Source organism: Meles meles, chromosome 1 (assembly GCF_922984935.1).
Source record: "Meles meles chromosome 1, mMelMel3.1 paternal haplotype, whole genome shotgun sequence".
Classification (NCBI taxonomy): domain Eukaryota; kingdom Metazoa; phylum Chordata; class Mammalia; order Carnivora; family Mustelidae; genus Meles; species Meles meles.
The window spans coordinates 185,965,707-185,980,083 of record NC_060066.1 but is presented as its reverse complement, the minus strand read 5'-3'; positions in this window follow the sequence as shown (position 1 = coordinate 185,980,083).

Sequence of the window (14,377 nt, the reverse complement as noted above, 5' to 3'; positions counted from 1 at the left end):
ATCAGAAAGCCACTTTACCAGCACACCACTAATGTGTATCACGTACGTGTATCTGCACTTCTCTCTCTCTCTCTCTTTATAGATGATAGTTTTTCTTAACTCTATCTCTGTCTGCATACAAACATGCACCCATATGTACACATACACAAACACCATAGGCTCACACTTCTACCTTTAATTTTTTTTTTTAAAGATTTATTTATTTGACAGATAGAGATTACAAGTAGGCAGAGAGGCAGGCAGAGAGAGAGAGAGGAGGAAGCAGGCTCCCAGCCAAGCAGAGAGCCCGATGTGGGGCTCGATCCCAGGACCCTGGGATCATGACCTGAGCCGAAGGCAGAGGCTTTAACCCGCTGAGCCACCCAGGCGCCCCTAATTTTTTTTTTTTTTTAGATTTTATTTATTTATTTGAGAGAGAGAAAGAGAGAATGAGCAGTGGGGTGGAGCAGAGGGAGAGAAGCAGACTCCCCACTGAGCAGGGAGCCTGATGCAGGGCTCTACCCCAGGTCCTGTCCAACAGCAGATGCTTAAAATTGACTGAGCCACCCAGGGGCCCCATTCTACCTTTAATTCTATTTCAACATCAGAGTTTGTTCTAGTCTTTACCATTTCCATATTTGTAACTCTATTCTCCAACAGTGAGAATTTTGGCTCCATTATTCTTGGTATATTCACTTTTTATTCCATCTCCTGACCACAAGAGCCATCTGCTTGGCCACATCCCCACTGATTCTGACTGAGAGATGCCTCCTTTGCCCTGAGGGCCTACCGGACCTTTCAAGCCACACAGTCCTGACCCTGCCAGCCCAGGCCAATCTACCAGAGTTGCCTTCTTAGCCTGGGCCCCATTAGCCCTGAACTCATTAGCTAAGTCTTTTTTTTTTTTTTTAAGATTTTTATTTCTTTATTTAACAGAGAGAGAGATCACAAGTATGCAGAGAAGCAGGCAGAGCAGAGGGGGAAACAGGCTCCCTGCTGAGCAGAGAGTCCGATATGGTGCCAGGACCCTGAGATCATGACCTGAGCCAAAGGCAGAGGCTTAACCCACTGAGCCACCCAGGCACCCCCCCTTTTTTTTTTTTAAGATTTTTATTTATTTATTTGACAGACTGAGATCACAAGTAGGCAGAGAGGCAGGCAGAGAGAGAGAGGAGGAAGCAGGCATCTTGCCGAGCAGAGAGCCTGATGCGGGGCTCTATCCCAGGACCCTGGGATCATGACCTGAGCTGAAGGTAGAGGCTTTAACCCACTGAGCCACCCAGGCGCCCCTAATTGGCTAAGTATTGACTTTAATTCCTTACATTTCCTTTCTTGTCTCTCTTCCCATTCAACATTCCTGTTTTCCTATTGTTTTTGAGCTCGTGGTATTGAGTAGTTAATTTAATTCATTCATATGGGCTTCCAGATAAAATACAGGAAGTGCCAGTGTGGCTCAGGCCCTGACCCCAAGGTCCTGGGTTCGAGCCATGCATCAGGCTCCCTGCTCAGCAGGAGGCCTTCTTCTTCCTCTCCCACTCCCCCTGCTTGTATTCCCTCTCTCTCGCTGTCTCTCTGTCAAATAAATAAATAAAATCTTAAAAATATATACATATTTAAAAAAAAAAAAACAGGAAGCCCAGCTGTGTTTGAATGTGGGACATACTTGTACTAAAAAAGTGTTTGTTGTTTATCTCAATTGGAAATCTAACTAGATGTGCTGCATTTTAATTTGTTGAATTTGGCAATCATAGTTAGAGAACTGCAAATCCTAATCAGTCCCTGGGTCATCTGAAACGTGATCTGTAACTCCAGACTTCCCTGTACACACTGGCCTTCTAGCTCTTCCTGGACCAAGTCCCATCCAACTCCTACCTCTGCTTGAAAGGCACACGTAAGTCCCCACCCCCAACCCCAGTCTCATTTCCTGTACAGCATCTTTTCTCCATCCTTGGTCTGTACGTACTGCTTTGGCTCCCCACCAAACAACTACCGGAGTTATAGACAGGAGCACACAGTTTAGGAGACAACTAGAGGGTTTGGTTTACTAATGAGTTTGTGTCTTTTTATCCTGGAATACACATGAGATGAGGCTGCCCCATCAATCCTCCAGGAAGCTTTACCTTCGTTAGCTAGTAGTCTGTAGTATTCCAAAGACCCACTGCATTATTTTCATCCCTCTACTATGATTTTTACCTCCTTATATTGAAAACTCTGTTTGGAGTGGGTCGGTGCCCCCCCCCCAAAAAAAAGAAAAGAAAAAAAGAAAGAAAACTATCTGTTTGATATATTTTTATTTTGTTATGGGATTATCTCCAGAGTAGAGGTGTTAAGGTAAAAAAAAAAAAAAAAAAAAAAGGCAAGGAGAAGAACCAAAATAAAGAGAGAGCAAAGCTACTATATACAAAGCTACCATATACATATACCGTATTGAAACTGGGGGACCAAGACAGGGATCACAGGGATACTTATTTTTTATTTTCACTATCTATTTTTCTGTGCAGATTTTTAAAAATCAAGGGCATTTTTAATCAATTATTTTAAAATCTGTAATTATTTTATTTTAATTTTTTAAAAGATTTTATTTATTTATTTGACAGACAGAGATCACAAGTAGGCAGAGAGGCAGGCAGAGAGAGAGGGGGAAGCAGGCTCCCCGCTGAGCAGAGAGCCTGATGCGGGGCTCGATCCCAGGACTCTGGGATCATGACCTGAGCCGAAGGCAGCAGCTTTAACCCACTGAGCCACCCAGGCACCCCTAAAATCTGTAATTATTTTAAAAAGAAATTATCTATTTATGTGTGGGTCCCTCCCTGCACAGTAAGCTGTTACTTGAGGTGAGGGGCCATGTCTATTTCAATTTGTATGCCAAGAGCCCAGCACTGTAGTCCAGGCTGAGTCATCATCTGGGCTGTTTGTATATATAATAAAAACAACATTTTCATTTCCGCTGATTCATTTCCGTTACTATTACTGATACTATGATATTATCATGATATTTTAAGATAAATTAATATTTATTAAATTATTTAGTTCAAGCATAAGTTAATGAATAATAAATATAATTTCAAGTTTAATTACTACTTGAATTAATTTAAATAAAAGAAGTAAGAAAATAATAAAAACTGGGATGCCTGGGTGACTTAGTCGGTTGGGTGTCTGCCTTTGGCACACGTCATGATCCCAGGGTCCTGGGATTGAATCCCACATTGGGCTCCTTGCTTGGTGGAGGCTGCCTTTCCCTCTGCCTGCTGTTCTCTCTGCTTGTGCTTTCTCTGACAAATAAATAAAATCTTTAAAAAAAAGACTATGAAAAGATTGGATTTTAAAAAAGAATCAGTTCTTTTGAGGTAGAACTAATATACAGTAAAATACCCACATAAATGTATGGTTCAGTGAACTTTGACAAATGTACATACACATGTAACAATGACCACAATCAAGGTATAGAACATTTTTGCCAACACAGAAGGTTCTGTTTGTCCCTTCTCGATCGTTTTCTATTCCCTAACCCTGGCCACTGGCAATACTTAATAATTATATTATATTTATTAATGGATTTTTAAATATATTTAACTTCACACACTTAACAGAAGGTCTATGTTATCTTTTTTTAAAATGATTTTATTTATTTATTTGACAGTGAGAGAGGGAACACAAGCAGGGGGAGTGGGAGAGGGAGAATCAGGCTTCACGCTGACCAGGAAACCCGATGCAGGACTTGATCCCAGGACCCTGGGATCATGACCTGAGCCGAATGCAGACACTTAACGACTGAGCCACCCAGGCACCTCTGTGTATTCTTTTATTAACTCAAAGAGCAAAGGACTGCCTACAAAAATAGGCTACTGCCTACAAAGGACTGACTTAAAAAAAAAAAACCCCAAAACATACTTTGACCATATTCTTGTTTTAATCCATTTTTTTCAGATTCTCTATTTTTAGAGAATAAATTTGCCATTTGGCAAAAGAAAGAAAAGTGGAAAAGCTGCCTAATTTTCAAGGACAATGGTACCAGATGGCAATTATTGAGGATCTACTATGTACCAGGCACCATATTTACACTTTACATAAATCCATCTTCTCATTTGATCCTCACAACAACACTGAGAGGTGGGGATTTCTTATTACCTTCATTTAATGTGTGGCTCAGAAATACCCATAACCTCATCTAATCATGATTGGCACAAATGTACCACACATGTAGCAATAACCCAAATTTCTAAGCTCTAAGCAACCCACCAAATGCTTAAGTGGCAATAAATCTGGACTTTCAACCAGGTCCCCTCCCCAATTCTCAAAAACAACTAGAACTACCACTGTCACCCTGCTGCTCAAGGATTGCTGCCCTCTTCCAGGCCACTGAACTCTTTATCTGTGGCCCACAGTCTATGTGCCCCCACCCCGCCTCTCTGCAGGAGGTCAGTGTAGCTGGCAAAGACCTTCAAACATTCCTGGGATTCTGAGTCCACTACTCCAGAAACAAAAGCCCTCTAGGGGGCAGTGTAGCCTAATACCATGGCCCAACCTAACAAGGTACCTGTGCCCACGTTAAAATTCTGTTAGAAATGAAGCTCAGAGGCTCAGAGAAGTTCAATAACGTGGTCAAGATGGCCTGAGAGTCAGTAGCAAAACTGGCAGTCGATCTCAGTCTGTCTGAATGCAAAACAGTAATGGCTTTTCATTCTGTGGGGCTATCTTGCCTCACCATTCATTAGACTGAAGGGAAAAGGACAGAGCAGAAAGCGATGAAATGATTATATATGGAACAACCATTGTGTGCCACGCCCCAATTCATGAAGGAAACAAAAGAGGAAAGGCAGCACTTGAGGGGAGGGGAGAGCCAGGTGTAAGTTAACGCAGAGAAGAGACTGAGAATACAGGTGGTTTTGCTGATCATGGACTATAAGTTCCAAGCATTATAACCGATCATCAGTCGCTCGGGCATCCAGAGAATGTTCGTGCTTGCCATGCCGTCTGTGTTACGCACTGAAATAGAGCTGGGAGCACATAGGCTGGCACATTTGTGATCTAGTGAGGTGGTAGGGGGTCTTAAATAAACGAATACTTACATGCATAATTACAGATTTGGGTAAGCACTAGGAAGAAAAAAAGAACAGGCTGCTAGAAGAGAGACAAGTGAAGGACTTACTTTAAGAGAAGAACCCTGAAGATTGAGAAGGGGCTGGATAGGTAAAGAATGTTCCAGAAAGACAGAACAGCAAATACAAAGCCCTTGAGGTAAGAAAAAGATGAGGATTTGAGGGGCTGAAGGAAGGGCCAGTCTACTATGACTGAATAATACTATTTCTTCATACCATTTAGTCTAAGTGGCAGGGAGTTCCATGAAGAGGTGACAAACTGAGCAAAGACACAAAGGTAGAAAAACTGTATAAGGGGGGATGGTGACATATTTGGGGGCTAGCAAAGAACTCTGTGCTCTTAGGAATAGCAAATGATGAGTGGCTGGATTTAAAACCCAAGCTGAAGATTTTTATTCAATTTGAAACAAGAAGGGGCTTAACATTTTTAAGCCATGGAGGTGAATTTAGGAAGACGGATTTCAGGGAACAAGTGGGGTGACCTAGAAGCAGGGATAACTGTTGGGACACCCTTGCAATAGCTCAAGCAAGAGAAAAGTAGGACTTGTCTAATGATGGAGTGACAGGGAAGGAATCGGTCCTTCAATAAATCCAACAAATGTAAAATCCCCCCAAAAGGAAGAGCAAAGAATAGCTTTCTGGGGGACAATCTCTGGCAGGAAGAAGACTGAAACAGCATCTGTGAGGTTTTCGAGTTTGCATCTCCTCTGAGGGTTCTCTGCCTTTGGGACCCCCAGCCCTTCGTCAAAACACAACAACAAAGCCTCCCAGAATGGAACGCTAGGCTCCTGGGATCCCAGGGAGGTGGTGAGTCCAAAGGAGAGAGACTGGGAATGTGTGGTGACAATCATGGGGGCTAAGCATTCAGAGGTGGTTCTGGAGTGTAGACACTGCTCCCTCACCTTGCAGCTACGCTCCTCCTCCTTGCTCTTTTCAGATCTTTAGAGGACGTTATGCTGTGTTTCGTATACGTTCCCATTCGCAGGGCATGGATAAGTGGGAATGGGTCAGAGAAAAGATGGATAGAAGGAAGTTTCCTGAGGATAAATGGGTAGGATTTGGAGTCTAACCCGATTAGATCTTGAGAAAAGGAAAGAGAGAAAATAGAAAATAATTTTGGGGGTGCCTGGGTGGCTCAGTTGGTTAAGCGTCTGCCTGCATTGGGCTCCCTGCTGGGGGAGGGTTTCTATTTCTCCCTCTGTCCCTCCCCCTGCTCAAGCTTGAGTGCTCTCCTTCTGTCTTTCTCTCTTCTCTCTCTCTGAAATAAGTAAAATCTAAAAAAAATAAATTAAATAAATACATAAAAATTTAAAAATAAAGGAAAATAATTATGAAGAAGCCTGGGTATGGAATGGGTGGTTTAAGATCTTGTAGCTCCCTTTACACCCATCCTACTTGCCCTAAGCAAACTTCTGATGCTAATTTTGTTTCCCAAGTGGACTTTTCTATAGGGACGCCATTATATTTCTTAAGGTGAATTAGTAAATTGGGCTCTTGTGACTTAATCACCACCTAGGTGAAATGATAGAGTCAAGTACTTGAACTTGCAAATCGGAAATTCTAGCCTAATCAGCAGCTTTAATGATCCACAATATAGGTCTGTCATCTGACATTTTATGTCTCACACAACAGTCATGAAAATAGACTGTTTCCATAGTCACTATGTGTGGGAGTCTACCATAATGGAAGCTAAAGTTATTCTCCAAGACTCAACCTCTTAGAAACAATAGTAATCCTATTTATTGAGCACTTACTATGTGTCCAGCCCTCTTTGGTCACTTGAACAATCTCTCTCTCTCTCTCTTATTTTATTATATTATTATCGTTTAAGAGGTAGAGAGGGGCAGAGGGTAAGGGAGAATCTTTAGAAGGCTCCACACCGAGTGTGGAACTCAACACAGGGTTCAATCTCACACCTCTGAGATCATGACCCGAGCCAAAATCAAGAGTCAGATGTTTAACTGACTGAGCCACCCAGGCGCCCCTAACAACAATTCTTTAGATACATGCTAGTATTATGTCCATCCCAAGATGAAGAACATGAGGCTCAAAGAAATTAAATGATCTAAAGGCACAGAACTAATAATGTAGTGGAGCTGGGATTCAGACCTGGCAAACTTGACTCCAGAATCCTCTGCTTTTCACGTATTTTGAAAAGAAGTTACCACAACCGTGGTAGGTAACCACAAGTTTTTCTGAATCTGAAAAAAATGATCTGCAAAATGAAACTACCCTAAATACTCATTTGTAGATGTATTACTGATGGTGTATTGGGAAATACCCAGCTTCATCGAGAACTGGGAGTCTCTGTAGAACTAGAATACGACTCAAGACAAAGAAGTTAACTGTATTGTAGATCCTGGGGGGAAAAGTGCAAAACCCAGGGATTCCTTTATTCATGACACTTTTTTTTTAAGTATGTTCCACAACCCATGTGGGGCTTGAACTCATGACCCTGAGATCAGGAGTCACATGTTTTACTGGCTGAGCCAGCCAGGTGCCACTGTTCAATGACCTATTTCTGCCTCAAGGACAGTACCTGAAACATAGCAGACTGGCCATGAGTATTTGTTAAACAAATGAAGAGTGCCACCCAACACGGTGGCCCTTCAGTCTTCATGCACACATTTAGTAAATATTCATTCCTATCTCACTTTGAAACAGCTCTAACTCTAAAGTTTCTTCTCTCCTCCAATGTTCAAATTTGCTTCTTCCCACCTCCTTGCTGTCAGTTCGACACTTTATCTCGTACTTCCTGGAGGAAAAAGCACTCAGGCAGCACTCTAGAATCGCCCACTGCCACATGGGCACACCTCCCCCCACCCATACCCATGTTTGCCAGCATCTCTCCAGTTAAAATAAAAACGTGTCTCTCATTTCTACCCTAGACCAAACCTTTTCCTATATTCTGGATACCATCTCCTCTCACCTTCTCAAGGACTTTTCTCTTATAGTTTGCCCTCTTTTTTTTTTTTAAGATTTTATTAGTTTATTTAAAAGAGAGAGAGGGAAAGAGAAAGAGAGAGACCACATGAGTAGGGGGAGGGAGAGAGGGTGAGAGAGAGGCAGACTCCCTGTTGAGCAGGGGGCCCCATGTGGGGCTCCATCTCAGGACCCTGGGATCATGGCCTGAGCTGAGGGCAGATGCTTAACCTTAAGACTGAGCCACCCAGGTGCCCCTGTCCTCTTTTCAACATCACAGATTTTCCTCTTTTCTTGTATCATTTCCATATGTGTACAACCATACTGTTTTGAAGTAAGGTAAGAATTTCCTTATCTTTAAGAATCCCTTCCAAAAAATCTCACAACCCCATTTTTATGTTCTTTTTTCACAGAAAAAACTTCCCAAAAGTTAAAACTTCCTCCCCTCCCCATCCTACCTTTTTCTTTAACTCTCTCCGATCAGGCTTCTGTACCAGAGATGCACAGAAACTTCTCTAGTCAAGGCTATTAACATTACCAATGATGTCATTTCAAGTGGTCACTTTTCTGTCCTCATCTTACCCAAACTGTTGTTAGCAGTCTACACACCTGACTATTCTCTTTCTGCCACTTTCTTCTTTTGTCTTCAGGAGTATTATATCCTTTTGGTTTGCCCCTGCCTCTATGTTGACTCCTTCTCAACATTTTTGCAAGCTAGAGCCTATCCTTGTATGTTTTGTGTCTTGTGGGGTGATCCTGGACCCTCCTCCTTTTTTATGTTTAAGGTCACAAATTATTGGTTCATCATCCAATCCGAATGCATAGGTGGACATTATATGGCCTGTAGCTTTAAAAATGGGAAATTGTATTTAAAAACCTGGATTTCCAATTTCTCTGGGAGAATTTGAAGATCTAACAAAATGGGATCTACATTTCCCCACATCAATAATTTGCTGGAGTATCCAATGCCTGGGTCATTTCTTAATCAGTTTTACTATTTCAAACATCTGATATCCAGCCTGCTTCATTCATTTAGGTTATTTGCCGAAGGTGTATAAGAATATGAGGTTACTGGGGATGCCTGGGTGACTTAGTTGGTTAAGCATCTGCCTTCAGCTCAGGTCATAATCCCAGGGTCCTGGGATCGAGTCCCCGAATCAGGTCTTTGCTCAGTGGGGAGACTGCTTCTCCCTCTGCCTCCTGCTTCCTCTGCTTGTGTCCTCTCTCTCCCTTTCTCTCTCCCTCTGACAAATAAAAAAAATCTGAAAAAAAAGAATATGAGTTTGTGACCCTTGATTCACGCTTTCCCTAAGATAGCTCCTCCAAGCCCACTTAATACTACAAGCTTTTAAAGTTTCTTCTTTCATTTAACAAACATTTGCCCACAATATGACAGGACCTATTGTACCAGAGACCCTAGGGTTACAGTATTGATAAAGCAAGTCACCCTACTTTCAAAGACCTTATCTTCTCTTATATGTCAGTTATAGCTCAATTGGAAAAAAAGCTTACCTCTAGCAAGTGGAGACACACGAAATAATGATAATATAAAGCCAATTCATATGAAAAAATTAAAGAAGAGCAAGGGGATAGAGAAAGCTATTTCAGATAGGTTCATGAAGAAATGCCTCTCTGAGGTGGTAGTTGAACCTGAATAAAATGAGAAAAGCAAAAGTACACCAGAGAAAGCAAACAGTAGGTATGAAAGTCATGGGCCTGGTTTGTCTTGTTCAATCATGCTAAGGCCAGTGTGCCTGGAGCCACAATGGAGTGAGTAAGAAGTGGTGGGGACGTGAATTTGGTGAGATAGCAGGGGCCAGTAAGGTAGGACTTCGTGGACTCTGGGTGAAGGTAAGCCACTAGAATATTTTGAGCAGAGAGATGCAATCTGTATTATGTCTTAAAAGTATTAATGTGGCTGTTGTCTGGAGAATTGAGTGCAGAAGGACAAAAATAGAAATAGCTAGTCTACCAGAAGGATTATCATGCATGTTTAGATGGGGGTGGGGAGTGGAGGGGCATTAGTGAAGAGGTCTGTGGGTAGAGCTGAGGCGGATTTGATTTGAGAATACATTTTCAGCCTAGGGCGTGGATTAGATATGGAGTGTGTGAGGAAGAATGGAGATGAGCATGACTCCACAGTCTTTGGCTTAAACAGCTGAATGAGTACACAGTCATTTACTGGAAAAGGAAAAGTTTGGGACACTTTTTGTGTGAGATGCCTTCTAGATATGTAGAGGGCACAGGAGGCTGAGTCTGGATATGAGGACAGTGGTGATAGTTAGCAGGTTAACTCTTACTCTTTGTAAGGTCAGGAACAAGAGTACAGATGGTGATCCTTATACCATATGTCTAGCTATTTAGAATTTGTGACTAGAGGTGCCTGGGTGGCTCAGTGGGTTAAGCTTCTGCGTTTGGCTCAAGTCATGATCCCAGGATTCTGGGATTGAGCCCTACGTGGGCTCTCTGTTCAGCAGGGAACCTGCTTCTGCCTTTCCCTCTGCCTGTGGCTCTCCCTGCTCATGCTCTCTCTCTTCCCCTGTTAAATAAATAAATAATCTTTTAAAAATAAAGTAATATATAAAATATAAACTGCCAAAAATTGTTTTTTGTCTTAAAACATTCAAATTATCTACTAATATACAAAATAAAATACAAAAATATCACTTTTAAAGATTTATTTATGTGTCATCTCTAAGCCCAATGTGGGGCTTGAACTCACAACCCTAAGATCAAGAGTTGCATGGCTCTACCTGACTCAGACAGTCACCTCCAAAATAATCAGAATTTTAAATCAAAATTATACAAACAATGCTGGAAATAAAAAGTTAACTTTATTAAGTTATTGCCTTATTAAATATTTTTATACAAATAAAGTTATTGTGGATACATTCCCAATTCATTGTAATCTATTGACTATGGAAAGAATCAGTCTCTCCACCATGTTACAGGCAGACAAATATCATACGAATATAACATTTAAGGGTCAAAAGAATTGTTTAGGATTGCAAAATTTTCTTCAGCCACTGTGGAAATTGTGCTAATTCATCAATTGTTTCCAAACCATGAATCTGAAGAAAAGAGGCAATTTTTAAAAAGGAACATTCACTACTACTGGAAAATAATACTTGGTTATGCAAGAATATGCTGCATTTGTGCTAAGAGGAAGAGCATGACAAGTTAATTTGTGTTTTCTCTTACCTAAGTACTTCTGCTGTTCAAATTCTCTTGGCATTGCAAAGCGATGCCTCTTTCTCTTAAGTGGTTCCACCCAAAACCAAGGCATTAGGAGGCTGTTGTCTTTCAGGTTTTTTTTTTAAGATTGTGTTTATTTATTTGAGAGAGAGGGAGAGAACATGTTTGGGGGCCAGAGGGAAAGGGAGATGTAGGCTTCTTGCTGAGTAGGAAGCCCAACCCCAGGACCCTGGGATCATGACCTGAACCGAAGGCAAACGTTTAACTGAATGAGCCACCCAAGTACCTCTCAGTTTTTTTTATATTGTGATAAAATATGTATAATGTAAAATTTACCATTTAACCATTTTTAAAAAGATTTATTTATGTATTTGAGAGGAGGAGGGACAGAGGGAGAGAAAAACCCAAGCTGACTCCATGCTGAGCCCTGGGCCAGACATAGGGCTTGAACTCACCACCCTGGGATTAGGACCTAGGTGGAAACCAAGAGTCAGACACTTAATCAACTGCACTGCCTAGGCACTCACCATTAAACCATTTTTAAGTATTTTTAAGTATATGGTTCCGTGGCATTAAGTATATTCACATTGTTTTGCCACCATACCACCATTCATCTCCAGAACTTCTTTATCTTCCTAAATTGATAATCAGTATGGGACGCCTGGGTTCAGTACAGTTAAGCCTCTACCTTCAGCTCAGGTCATGGTCCTGGGATGGAGCCCCACATTGGGCTCCCTACTCAGTGGGGAGCCTGCTTCTCCCTCTCCTCCCTGCTTGTGCTCTCTCTCACTATCTCTGTATCTCCCTCTCTCAAATAAATAAACAAACAAACAAATAAATAAAATTGTCAAAAAAATTGATACTCAGTACCTATTAAATACTAACTCCCTATTCTCCCTTTCCCCAGCCCCTTAAAATCACTGTTGTTTTTGTCTCTGATTTTAAATTCTTAAGGTACCTCACATAGTTAGTATCATTAATATTTGTCTCTGGGACTTACATATTTTACTTTGTAAAACATCTTCGAGTTTCATCAATTGTGTAGCATATGTCAGAATTTCCTTCCTTTTCAAGTTTGAGTAATATTCCGTTGTGTATATTTATGTATATATGCCACATTTTGTTTATCCATTCATCTCTCAATGGATGCTTGGGTTGTTTCCACATTTTGGTGATTACGAATAATATTGTTGTGAACATACGTATACAAATATCTGCTCAAGTTCTTGCTTTCAGTTCTTTTGGCGCCTTTCAGTTGAGGACATAGAGCAAAAGAAATGGGAAAATGTTCCTGACCTTGAATAGTGGTAGTTATAAAAGTAAATATTTAGAGTTGTACTTTTTGGTGAGTGCTGGATCTTGAAAGATAGAGAAGCTTGTGTTCTTTAATATAATTATAAAGTGTATGTGTGTGTATGTGTACAGAGAGAGAGAGATTTTTGCCAGGGCAGGGTGCCTTTGGATGGCATTAATGGGTGTAAGTATGTAAGTGGTGTTAGAACTGGGTGAATATAGCAACGATTATAGATAGACAAGAGGTTGGGGGAGCCTGGCTGACTTAGTTAAGCATCCAGCTCTTGATTTCCACTCAGGTCATGATCTCATGGTCATGGGATTAAGCCCCATGTTGGGCTCTGCGCTCAGCATGGAGTCTACTTGTCCTTGTCCCTCAGCTCCTCACCCTGGTCGCAATCTCTCTCTCAAATTATTAAATAAAAATCTTTAAAAAGGATTTTGAGGGCTGTGCTTGGAACATCTAGAAATCAGAAAGAGAAGGGAGAGCAAGAAAAGAAACCAGGAAGAAACACCAGGAGACCATGGAGGCTTGGAAGCCAAGTGATATCCAATACTGGGGAATGATCAACAAGCCCGAACACTGTCAAGAGAGTAGATAAAGGACTGATACTTTGCCATTTGATTCAGCACAAGTGGAAATTACTGGTAACATTAAAAAGGGTAGTTTCAGGGATGCCTTGGTGGCTCAGTCAGTTAAGTGTCTGCCTTTGGCTCAGGTCATGATCCCAGAATCTTGGGATTGAGTCCCGCATCAGGCTCCTTGCTCAGTGGGGAGCCTGCTTCTCTCTCTGTCTGCTGCTCCCCCTGCTTATGCTCTCTCTTTCTGAAAAATAAATAAAATCTTTTAAAATGATATAAAAACTTAAAAAGCAGTTTCAGTTAGGCGTGGGGATGAAAGCCTGGCTGAAAAGTGTTCAAGAGAGAATGAGAAGAAAGTATAAACAGAGGGTTTGGCCAGCGCTTTATAGGAGTTTTTCTAGAAAAGAGAGTAGAAAAATGGGATGGAAACTTAGAGGAGGATGTGGTGGAGTCAAAGAAGGTTTGTGGTTTTCTCTGTTGTTGTTATCTTACAGCAGGAACATAACTGATGGCTCTGTGTCTCCAGCCCTGCTCTACCTGAAGTTCCAAAGACATATATCCAAGTGCATCCATTTGGATATCTCATAGGAAAATTAAAATTAACCTGTACCTGTCCCAAGCAGGACTCTTGGTTCTCTCTCCCTTTTTCCCCAATCTGTTCTTTTCTAATTCTTCATTTTTCTCGGTAAGCCTCATTGCCAACCATTCGACCCAAAAGCCATGTGGCCACCTCAGATTCCTCTCTTTGCCTCACGCCTCATAACCTATGCATTTTCTGTTAGTTCTGCTTCCAAAATCTGTTTATCTTCACTATTGGGACTGCTACAATAGCTTCATTCTTGCCTCCCACCACCTATTCTGCATATGGTGGCAGCGAGGGTGTAAATCAGATGATATCACACAACCACTTAACACTTTTCAGTGGTTACGTGTCACATTTTATAAGATTTATTTATCTATTTGAGAGAGAATGAGAAAAAGAGCAAGAGAGAGCACAGTAGGAAGGGGGACAGAGGGAGAGAGAAGATCAGCAGGGAGTGTGGAGCAGATGACGATGTGGGGATAGATCTCACAACCCTGAGATCATGACCTGAACCAAAATCAAGAATCAGATGCTTAACCAACTGATCAACCCAGGTGCCCAGACCCGTCACACTTTTAAATCCCCACTGCTTGCCTTGAGCTATAAAATCCTATATTATCTGGCACTTTTCTCCTTCAACCTCATCTCCACCACTTTTCCTATATGGAACCACACTACAGATACACTGACCTTCTCTCCATTCCACCCAATCTCGCTTTTTTTA